Genomic DNA, 13,003 nt, shown 5'->3' on the forward strand with positions numbered 1-13,003 from the left:
CATAAGAAACAAATTGAGAAAAAACAGTTTTGAAAAAATATATATTTTATTAATATTTTATTCTATGCCCTTTGTAGAGGACGCCAGGACTAAGTTATAAAAAAATAAAAAATAAAAAAAATAAAAAATATTTTTTTGACATGAAAAGGCATGTATAGGCAAAAACAATGTTTTATTTTTTTATCATTCACCAATCAATTTTTAGGTTTCAGGCTATTTTTAGCCAAGCTTTGTACAAAGATGATTCTCAAATATGTTATGAAAATTCTAACAGAATGATTTTATATAGTACTGTACTTTATGGAATATGTGCGTAAAATGTCTATAAACTGGTATTCCCACTGGATACAATGGATCTATACATTGCATCTAATTTGCATATTAATGTGTTCATCGGGCAAACCAAAATGAAACAATTAAAAGAAAAGTGTAATAACATTATCATACGAATATCTCATATTTCATAGGAATATTGATCTATAATTTCTTTTCCTATTGACTTCTTGTGTTTCCCCCAAATCCCTGATTAACATGATGTTTGTCCTGGTGTCCTCTACAGAAGACATGTATGAAAATGATGCCCCGTTTCTTAACAAAAAGTCATAATCCGATTTGAAACCCCATAACATTTTTCTGAGATGTTTATGACAAACAATTCGAAAATTAGCCAGATTTAAATGATAATGAATGGACTGTGGTTGTGATTACATCATTTCCTGTCCCAGACAGGAACTTAGAAATTCCCTTGCATGCACTGCTTTGTTCTGAAACACCTTTGGCAAACAACTTCAGCCACATTAAAATAATGAACATATGTTCATGCACAGTAAAAGTAGAAAAAAAAGCACTATACATTCAGACTTATACTGTTAGAAAAGATTTCTATTTTGAATAAATGCTGTTCTTGTAATGGCTTTTTATTCATCAAACAATCCTGAAAAAAAAGTATCACAGGCTCCAAACATAACATTTTTCCGAGATGTTTATTTATGACAAACAATTCGAAAATTAGCCAGATTTAAATGATAATGACAAAACATTATATTTCCCTTTGAGTGCTAAATTTGATCATTCTGTCCATATCAGTCATATTTAAAGACCAAGGAAAGGCCATAACATTTTTCTGAGATGTTTATGACAAACAATTCGAAAATTAGCCAGATTTAAATGATAATGACAAAACATTATATTTCCCTTTGAGTGCTAAATTTGATCATTCTGTCCATATCAGTCATATTTAAAGACCAAGGAAAGGGAGTTTATGATCAAACCTCCAAACATACTGAAACGGATATCTCTAAAAAGCCCTGAATGTGCTCTGAACAGGACATCCAGACTTAAAACTGTGGCATGTAGGGTCAAGAGAAATTCACTAAAATATAATGTCCTCTACAGAGCCTGGAGGATATCGATGTTTGCCACAGTTATTGGGTGGTTAACTGTGGCTATAAGATGGTAAACACAAGTAAAAGTATTAGATCAAAGTATAAACCGGTGACAGTTTGACACACTATACTTCATGTAAAACTATTGTGAGCATTTTATAATAGTGTATAATTAATTATTGCTTAGTTTAGTTAGTTGTACAGTTTTGTTTTTACAAACGAGATTTCATGGAGTATTTTGGTGGTTTTTGAATGGATTTCATCTGTAAAAATACAGATGTTTAAAAAAAACAACAAACACGTGCATATCTTCCACAACATAATTAATCTTTTTTTATTTACTTCAGTTTGCATTTACAACTTCAAGTACATTTACTTTAAAATGGTAAAAGGTGTTTAAAAGATCCCAAATAAACTACCAGCCATCAATTGATGGTGCTAATTAACAAAAAAAGACTTCAGCCTGGTTCTTATTAAAAATTCAAAAAAGAAAAAAAAACAAGTGCATGATTAAATATTTCAGTGTAGTAGTTCACTAAATGATCATATAAATTAAAAGGCATAATTTCAAATATTTAATTCACACCATACTGTACTGTCAAAGCATGCAGGTGGATTTAGAGACTCGTGATAAAAGTATGAAAATATGCTGTGCTTCTGAATAATGTACATTATTATCTGATGGTTTCTTCTTCATGCATCCAGGGCTCAGACTCATTTCACCTAAACTGTGGGAGATAAAAAAAAAGAAAAGAAGAACAACAACTTAGTATCTAAATTTCATTATAAAGGGAAATATTGTTACTGGAAATACAGGTAAAGTGGCCCAAAACGAACAGTGTCTCTGAATACTTACTGCATTCTTGAGGATGCTGCCTGATTTATTAAAGATTGAGGTTCGTTTAGAGCTGGTTTTGGCGGGCTCAGGTGCGGGGGGCTCCAGTCGAAGTGGTTCGAATCTGGGCAGGTCCAGTGTGAACGTGTCCAGACTGGGCAGTTCCATTGTGGGCGGGTCAGGAAAAACAGTAGGCAGTGAACTGTCAAAACTATTGACTGCGCTCTCTGGAGGCGAGTCCATGGGGATTCCTCCCATTTTGTAGTGCTTTTTCCTGAGTTCTCCCAATCGAATACGCTCGTTTTCCAGCTGCTTCTCCAACTCTAACACCTTCACCTATCAACAAACATGAGTACTTGATTTAATCCTTTGGGATTTGATTAGATTGTGTGTGTGAAAGTGTTTTAATACCTAAAACTCTACCATTTTTTCACTTTGGTAAACTTACCTGGGAATCCATTTCTTCTGTTTTGAGCTTTATAAGAGACATGCTGGAAAAGTCCATGGAGTCTGTGGAGAAAAAAAAAGGGGACACACTTCAAAGGAATAGTTGACCCAAATATAAAAATTTGATTAAAATTTACTCAGCCTCAGACCACCCAAGATGTAGATGAGTTTGTTTCTTCATCAGAACAGATTTGGAAAAATTTTGCATTACATCACTTGAGGCGTTTTAACTTTAAACCATCACTTCTGGACGAAAAATTATTTAAAAAGAAATTAAAATGCTTCTTCCGGTGGAAAGTCTATCTCTTGTTGTCCTCTCACATCAAAATCCACTGACATATGTGACCCTGGAGCACAAAACCTTAAGTCTTAAGTCGCTGGGGTATATTTGTAGCAATAGCTAAAAAAACATTGTATGGGTCAAAATGATTGATTTTTCTTTTATGCCAAAAATCATTAGGATATTAAATAAAGATCATGTTCCATGAAGATATTTTGTAAATTTCCTACTGTAAATATATCAAAACTTAATTTTTGATTAGTAATATGCATTGCTAAGAACTTCATTTGGACAACTTTAAAGGCGATTTTCTCAATATTTAGATTTTTTTTGCACCCTCAGATTCCAGATTTTCAAATAGTTGTATCTCGGCCAAATATTGTCCTATAACAAACCATACATCAATGGAAAGCTTATTTATTCAGCTTTCATATGATGTATAAATATCAATTTCGAAAAATTGACCCTTATGACTGGTTTTGTGGTCCAGGGTCACATATGTTTTCGCTTGTAAACAGTGCTTGATCTGTGCATATTTCTCTCCTGATTCAGACGAGAAGTCTTTTTCACTGGAGGAAGCAATATTATGGATAGAGGACTCGTATTCTAGCCGGAAACAACAGTTTAAAATTTAAAACCGTGTTTATTATGAAAAATCTTTTCACTTCACAAGACATTATTTGATGGACTGGAGTGGTGTGGATTATTGTGATGTTTTTATCAGCTGTTTGGACTCTCATTCTGACGGCACCCATTCACAGCAGAGGATCCATTGGTGAGCAAGTGATGTCATGCTAAATTTGTCCAAATATGATGAAGAAATAAACTCATCTTATGTGGTCTGAGGGTGAGTAAATTTCCAGCTAGGTTTAATTTTTAGGTGAACTATTCCTTTAATGTGCATTCTGGGGTTGTTGAGGTGATAGCAATCTTCACTACTTGCGTAAAGTGTATTTCATGCTTTTTGCATTTGTGTCCATGACACTTACTCTTGTTCTCAATCTGCATTTGTCCTGATTTAGTAGATGACACCACAACAGCGGCCATGTCATTCACGTGTCGGGATGCTTGCTGTAAAGTTTGGAGTTTCTTGTTGCCTCGATCTGCCTTTACCTGTTAAATGAAGGATTGATGTGTCAGAATCAACAGATTTGATTTGATTAAATGCACGCTTATATTGGTCTGAAGGATTTTACCTTTGAAGCAGCGACAAGTTGTGCTGTACTGGCCGCGATCTCATGAGAGCAGACGATCAGCTCTTCATATTTGCCTCTGTCAGTCACGACTTTGTCAGCAGATTCCCTTTGTGAGATAATAAATCATAGTTAAAGGGATTGACACCAATAAATCCAGGTTAAAGCTTTAAATATTCTACACACTCACAGCATCTGCGTTGCACCCCATCCTACAGCCTTTGACGCGGAGATGAGACCCTCTGTCCAACATGAATTTTTAGCATAGAAGTCCTTGACAGAACCGGCGCCCTGACAGAAATAAGCAATAAACACACAAAACCCTGCGTTTGAGTGTGTGAAAACATAACATTTATGAAAACGATCAAAAATTTCCACTGTTACCAAATCATACCCGGCCACTTTCCACAATGTCTCTCTGCAGATCAGTAGCGGATGTCACCAGCATGTGTATAGCCTATGGACAAGATGACAAAAGTGATTAAAAATGACATTTATCTAGATATACACTTACACTATTTAAAAGTTTGGGGTCTGTAAGATTTTTTTTATGTTTTTGAATGTCCTGCTTACCAAGGTTGCATTTATTTGTTCAAAAATACAGTAAAAACAGTAATATTGTGAAATATTATTACAATTTAAAATACTGCTTTCTATCTTCTATTTTAAAATGTTTATTCCTGTGATCAAAGCTGAATTTTCAGCATCATTTCTCCAGTCTTCAGTGTCACATGATCCTTTAGAAATCATTCTAATATGCTGATTTACTGCTCAAGAAACATTCCTGATTATTATCAATGTTGAAAACAGTTGTGCTGTTTTTGTAAAAAAAAATTGTTTAAGATGCTTTGATGAATAGAAACTTAAAAAAAACAGCCTTTATTGGAAATCTTTTGTAACATTATAAATGTCTTCACTGTCACTTTTGATCAATTGTATGCATTTTAAATGGTAGTGTATTTAACAACATATTCATATCTGTGAATCTAAACATACCTTCATTAGATCTGAACACGAGCCAATGATGCTGTAATAGAACAAAATACAAATTGAAATACATAACACATAAACTACAAATTGAGTGTGTTATTTAAAAAACTATATCCCAAACTAACCTTTGGTTAACTTCCAGCTTCACTCCAGATGAATCTCTTCTTGCCTGGCTCAATATTTCCTGTATTACATAAGAAAAAAAACATGAAGTCATAGCAAATGAGTCCTGAGTTCAATCAAGAATCATAAACACCATGTAACTTACATCCATTCTCAGCACAGCATCTTCAATGGCAGAGGAAGTCGCAGCCATTTCCTTATCCACCATATCAGCCAGCTCTTCCTTCTGCACATCTGCTCCCCTGGGCCGCAGGTCCTGCGAGAGACCAGGAGAAAGGTCACTTATTATGTCACACAAACACAGATCAAGTCTGAAGATGCCATCTCTGGTCCACCGTACCTGTCCTTGGTTGAGGATACGCTGGACCACAAAGCGGACAGCAGTAGGGTCTGCTCTCGGGAGTGTGGCCTTCAACTTCAGCTCTTTCAGATACTGGAGGCAGTGAGTGGCACAATCCCGACAGTTGTCTGTCAAACCTATGCAGAAATCAACCTAAAATCATCAGATTTCTGGAAAAAAAGAGCTTGTACTAGTTTAAGGTGTTCAAGATGGTTTTAGGAACATGGTAGATGATTTTCTGCTGGTTTGAGATGGTAAACCAACTCTAACTAGCTTGATCAAAGTGCTCTACTAGGTTGCAACCAGGTCTACAGTTGACAGTCCAGTTGATCAGCCATCTAAGGACTATAGATGAGAAGTTTGGACCTGCTAAAAACCATGCAAAACCATCTGGTATTAGCTGGATTTCATAGGGGTCATATGATGCTGCTAAAAAGAACTTTATGTTGTGTATTTGGTGTAATGAAATGTGTAATCATCAGTGCAAAGTAAATAAAATTTGAATAACTTCAAAGACTGTTAATTTTCTAATGCAATCATCTGTATATATTTTGTAATGCAAAACTTGAATAACTTCAAAGACTGTGGTAATTTGCAACTTATTTTTTAAAGAAATTATATCTAGACCAGCTTGGACCATCTAAGGACCATAAATGAGCAGCTTGAACAAGCTAAAAAAATAATGCAAAACCATCTGGTGTTAGCTGAATCTCTAATGCAAATCGTTGGTACAAAATGTATTGATCAAAACCTTGAATAACATTAAATACTGTGTTAATCTGCAACCTTTTTTTAAAGAAATGATCAATTATACTTGTCTTGGACCATCTAAAGGCCAAAAATAAGCAGTCTGGACCATCTAAAAACCATACAAATCTGTGGCGTATTAGCTGGACTTTCTGAAGCAAATCGTTTGTGCAGATTCTGTAATACAAAATCTTGAATCACTTTAAAGATTGTGTTAATGCAATTTACTTTTTAAGAAATTATAAATGTGTTCTGTACAATGTTTTGTAATAGTACAGAAAGTTTGAGTATGAATGTCAGTTGCACTATATGCTTAAGAAATGTGCATGTGTGCTTTTTTAATAATAAAGAATTTCTCTCACGGTCTGCTTGGTCCGTAGGTGCCGAGTGTGCAGTTCCTGCTCCGTTAACAATAGTGTCAGCGATGAGATGGGAGAACTGGGTTACCGACCTCAACAGACCACTGGCATCTAGACAAGGAGGGAGAGATTACATCACACTAACATCTGAACCTGTAGCTTACTAATGAGAACGAATGAAACCTTACCATCCATATTCCTCAAATAGGCCACATGACTCTTCTGCATCTTATCAATGGACGCCAACGTCAGCTCAGCCCGATTAATCAAATAATCTGCAAGCAGAGATTAGAGATATGTAGACTAAAAGAAGTGATGAGGATATTGAGAGGTATGAGGAGGAGGAGGGTGAGGAAGGACAGACCTGGGGTGCTGATGCAGCGCACGTGTAGCGGATCGTCTACTTTGGCCACGGCGTCCAGCACGATGCCCTCGGCCTCCACCACAGCACACTGCAACAGACTGAACTGCTCATCCTGCAGCTTCTGCAGCAACAGTCCTGAGTCCTGACTTAACTGTACAGAAAAAACACACAACAAAAGCACCAATTAAGACCCTCAAAATACTACTACAGTAGATACACCTGGCCTACATCCCAATGTGCATTACATCCCTCCCAAATCATAGTACTTTGAAAATGTATCATATATAATATTTGAGCATTATATCAGCTATCAGTCAGCCCACTCTCAAAATATTGACAGAAATAATATTTCATTATATTTAGCTATTATTAAATTGAATCTAACATCATATTTCAGTATTATATTAGCTATCAGTCAGCCCACTCTCTAAATATTGACAGAATTTATATTTATTTAACTAATATTATATTAACAGTAATGTAATTTGTTAATAAAAATAACAATTGGTCCCTCGATATCTCTTTGCCGCCTTGAAGTTCTTCTCAGTCCCTTAAAGTGTAGATAACGGCCGGGAAGTAAGAAAACACACATTCAAATGTATTCTCAATACTTCAATTTATTCATGGAAATAAAGATATTATATAGGCATATGTCGAGGGGAGTTTCACCCTCTTAACCAATGAGGATATGAATGACATACACATATAGGATCTTTGGCCAAGAACATGTGTTTATATAAAATGGCCACATGTACAGAAAAACATGGACATATTAGGAATAGACTTTTAGCGAAGGCTGAGGCACTCTCTTCAGAGTTCCTCACGAACTCCTTTACCCTTATAGTCCTAGCATTCATCTCCTTATTTGGGCATTTAAAACAAGAAAAACTAATGTATACATGTGCGCATGCATACCTCGAATAGGAGTAAGAGATATTTAAAACATAATACAAGAGAGAGAGAGAGAGACAGATAGAGGAGGGGGGATTCAGAGAGAGGGAGAAAAAGGAGGGTGAAAGCATCTGGAACCTTAACAAGACAGAGAGTGTTTTCTAACAAATTATTTTGTATTACATACCTTATTTCAGTATTGTATCAGCTATCAGCATCCCAAATCATAGTACTTGCCCACAATCCCTAGTTTTTCTGACCTTGGCCTGCATTTGGCTCTGCAGCACTGTCATCTCTCTCTGACTCCTGTCTCTCTCCTGCAGCAGCGTGGCCTGGTGGAGTTGGGCGGCCTGACGCAGGTTAGTGATCTCAGCCTCCTGTTCCTTCACTGAACGGAGAAGAACCTCCTTCTCCGCCTGCAGACCCACTAACACACTGCTCAGCTGGTCTCCTGTCTAAAACACACATACAAACACAAATAATGTTTAGTATTGAAGGTGTAGTGCTGATCCAGACACACTAGATGAATTGACAAACATAAGCAGGTCTTGACAAAGAGATTACATCCTTTGTTCTTAGTATATATTTGCTAGGCTGTGTTGTGTGTTATGTATTTGCGGAAAATAAAAATAAAAAAAGATTACAGACTAGAATGATTTCTGAAAGATCATGTGACACTGTAGACTGGAGTAATGATGCTGACAATTCAGCCTTCCATCACAGGAATTAATTACATTTGAAGATATATTACAAAGGAAAACAGTTATTTTAAATTGTAATAATATTTTATCATTTTAATGTTTTTACTGTATTTCTGATCAAATAAATGCAAATAAACTTTTGACAAGTACTGTATATTATATTATACTTCAGTACTATATTAGCTATATTGTATCAGATTATATTGGTCACCCACTAATATGTTCAACTAGTGTCTGCATGCATACAGTAAATTGGTAGTTAACATGAAATTCTTTGGGAAACAGTCATGGACTAATGGTTAGAGAGTTGGACTTGTAACCCAAAGGTCGCAGGTTCGAGTCTCGGTACAGGCAGGGGAGTATTATGGGGAGTGAATGTACAGCTCTCTCTTCCACCCTCAATACCATGCAAAAATGGCTGCTCACTGCTCCGTGTGTGTGTGTGTTCACTACTCACTCTTGTGTGTTTGCACTTGGGTTAAATGCAGAACACAAATTCCGAGTATGGGACACCATACTTGGTCACTTTCAAGAAAGTCACATTATGCATCAATTGGACAAATGTAAATTTGTTAAATAAATGCATTTGTTTGTAACAAGGTCTAAAAAAAAAATACTCACAGTTTCTTTACTGTTCAGAGCACTCTGAGCACGCAGTAGCTCCGCTCGCTTCTCCTCTAGCTCACGTCTTAGTTTCTGCATCTCCAGCTGCAGCTCCTGTTCCCGACACAACTGACAACAAACACACTCATTCAGACCTCATGCTGTTTTGTTTAAAATTATGATAGCAAAAAACTGCATATAGGTTAACATAGGATTGGGAAGTTGCACTGACCTTTTCCTGCAGCTGGTTCTGCAGCGCTGTCATCTCTCTCTGATGTTGGTCTCTCTCTTGCTGTAGGATGGTCTGGTGGAGATGGGCGGCCTGACGCAAGCTAGTGATCTCAGCTTCCTGATCTTTCACTGTACGAAGTAGTTTCTCTTTTTCTGCCTGAAGACCCACCAACACACTGCTCAACTCGTCTCCGGCCTGAACACACACACACAGATCAGAAAAACATTTCAGTATCTACTAGGATGTTTTAATGCATTCAGTTGTTCATCTAGAAATCTGGAGCCATTTATGCACATGGTCAGAGGTCTTACCTTTTCCTTGCTCTGCAAAGCATTATGGACTTGGGATATTTCAGCCCTCTCGGTCGCTAGCTCTTGCTTCAAACGTTCAATTTCTGCTCTCTGTGCCTCCAGCTGAAAATTACAGTTCAGTTCAGTTAATGACTGAGGTGGATATTTCAGCCAGGCCAATAAATCAGCAGATATTTTTAAGATTATCTGCACTACACAATTAAGTCTTCTACCTGATTATCAATGGATAATGTACAATTTCTGTTGTTTTTGAATAATAATGAGTAAATGCACCACTATTCAAAAGTTTGGAGTCAGTAAGAATTGTTTTTCTTTTATTCAGGAAGGATGAATTAATTTGGTCAAAAGTGACAGTAAAGACATTTATAACGTTACAAAAGATTTATATTTCAAATAAAAGCTGTTCTTTTGAACCTTCTATTCATCTAAGAATCATAAAAAAAATATGTATCACACTTTCCACAAAAATATGAAGCAGCACAACTGCTTTCAGTTATCTGATAATAATATGAAATGTTTCTTGAGCAGTGTGATTTCTGAAGGATCATGTGACACTGAAGACTGGAGAAATGATGCTGAAAATTCAGCTTTACATCACAGGAATAAATTACATTTTAAAATATTTTCAAATAGAAAACAGTTGTTTTGAATTGTATTAATATTTTACAATATTACTGTATTTTTAATCAAATAAATGCACCCTTGGTGAGCGTAAGAGACTTCTTTCAAAAACATTAAAAAAAAAACTTACTGACCCCAAAGTTTTGAATGGTAGTATGTGTGTAAAATAAAAACATACATTTTTAATATATGAACATAATTTTTTATATTTTTAAAACAAAGTATTTTCAGCAATTACATGCACATCTTATTTGGTCTACATTTTAGCTATCAATACATTCACACACACACACATACATATATGAAATACAATTTAAATATAATAGCATAGTATAGTGGTAGTGTCAGATTGAAAATCTCAAGAATTACTGGAATCATAAACATAAATGTGTGTAGTGTGACCTTGGAGTTTTTGTCCTGTTTCGGTTGCTCCACCTCTACCGCCAGCTGCTGTTTGTATGTGAGCAGCTCCTCCTGCGCCTGCTGAGTGCTGCTGAGCTGCTTCACCATCTCTGCAGTCTGACACACAGAAAATCATGACCATTAACAATGACAATTACCATATGGCAAAGACATTTTTACCATCTTAAGTTTATCTAGGACGAATGAAGATAGTTTTTTCTCCAGAACTCCTTCTGACAAAATATTTGTGGACAATTCCTCTCATTAGGCCATAACAGAAATATGAGGAAGAAAAACACAACGTGTCAAAGTAGGGTTTTACTGGAGGATCACATATCTTATAATCGATGCTGCGAGTGACAAAATTACAGCCACTGTTTGTCAATAAAGTGTGAGGTAACAGCAAAATAATTCATTTGTCATATGCACAAAAATTGTCTTTACCTTCCGCATGAGATCAGCATGTCTGCTGACCAGCTCGGCGTGCTTCTCTTTGAGTCGAGTGAAATGTATCTGAGCAGTTTGAGCTCTGCCTAGAAAACACGAGAACAAGAGATTTACATACACACTACCATTCAAAAGTTTGGGGTTGATGATTTTTTTATGTTTTAGAAAGAGGTCTCTTATGTTCACCAAGGCTGCATTAATTTGATCAAAATAGCATTACAGTTTAAAATATTGATTTTCTATTTGAATTTATTTTAGAATGCAATTTATATCTGTGATCAAAGCTGAATTTTCAGCATCATTACTCCAGTCTTCAGTGTCACATGATCCTTCAGAAATCACACTGCTCAAGAAACATTTCATATTATTATCAGATAACTGAAAGCAGTTGTGCTGCTTCATATTTTTGTGGAAAGTGTGATACATATTTTTTTTATGATTCTTAGATGAATAGAAGGTTCAAAAGAACAGCTTTTATTTGAAATATAAATCTTTTGTAACCAGGACCCCTTTAAAATAAAAAATATTTTTGTATCATTAATTTCTTTACTGGCACATTTAATAAATTTCATGCATCCTTGCTGGATAAAAATATGTCTTCCAACAAAACAAACAGTAGTGTATGTGTTGTGTATGTGTGTCACTCACTGCCCGCGTCCTCAGCTGTGGCCTGTATGCTGGCAGCGACTGCGGTCTGTGCTCTGAGGTTCTCCACCTCCATGCGCAGACGCTCGTTCTCCACCAGTGCCATCTGCTTGTGCGTCCGCTGGTCCTCAAGCTCGGATTCCAGTATATTGACCTGAGATTTGAGCTGGACCACGGCACGCTGGGCCTGCAGACACACGGATGATGGGAATCAATCACAGGAGAAGAAAAGACTTCTTCAAGACAGACGTAAATAGAAACAAATGTCTAACCTCCACTTTTATGAGCTCCAGCTCTGGTTTCACCACCTCAAGTTCCTTCCTCAGAGTATCAGCCTCAGTCTCTCTGCAAATATAATTTCAGTCAATTGCATCCAAAATTTTAAATGACTTCTAACTTTGTCTCAGATGTTTCTCCTAAAACTCCCTTTGACATAAATGATGTTTAAATCAGGGTTATTATCACAAACTAAAACTAAAGCCAAAACTTATTTTAGTTACTTGAAACAAAATAAACTAAAACAAAACAAAATATTTAAAAATTAAACTTCTATTATTTCAGCTAGTTGCCAAGATGACATTGCTCATTTTCGTTTAGTTTAGGTTGAATTACTAAAATAACTCAAATGAAATAATCTAAATAAACACAAATTAATAATTAAAAAAAATAAAAATTATGAGAAAAAAAAAAACTAAAATTAAGGTAAAAAAAGAAGAAATAAAAATCAAATCAAATTCAAAATACTTTGTAAAAAAAATTTTAATAGTATATTAGTGCCACTAAAATAACACTGGTTGACATTCAGATCACTTGATTTTGGAAGAAGCTGAGAAATTATTGAGTTCATATTGAGATCTATGACTTTGGTGTCTTGACAAATCTGAGCATGAGTTTGAGACATTGTTGAGATCTCTTCTGAGACATATGTGACAACCCTCCACGGACACCTTGGCAATAGAATCACCATTGGCTAGTCAATTTTTTTGTTTACTCGCCAGACTAATATTAAATATTTGATATACTATTTTATATATATATATATATAAATGTGTGTGTGTGTGTGTGTGTATTATGTTTGTAAAAGCGC

General features: G+C 35.7%; 1 pseudogene; it reads right to left on the reverse strand.

The window, feature by feature from the left end:
• Positions 1–1,895: 1,895 nt before the first annotated feature.
• LOC107589006 (huntingtin-interacting protein 1-related protein-like) overlaps positions 1,896–13,003 on the reverse strand; it is a 20,421-nt pseudogene continuing 9,313 nt past the window's right edge.

This window comes from Sinocyclocheilus grahami, unplaced genomic scaffold (assembly GCF_001515645.1).
Source record: "Sinocyclocheilus grahami isolate Dianchi unplaced genomic scaffold, SAMN03320097.WGS_v1.1 scaffold110.1, whole genome shotgun sequence".
NCBI classification, from domain to species: Eukaryota; Metazoa; Chordata; class Actinopteri; order Cypriniformes; family Cyprinidae; genus Sinocyclocheilus; species Sinocyclocheilus grahami.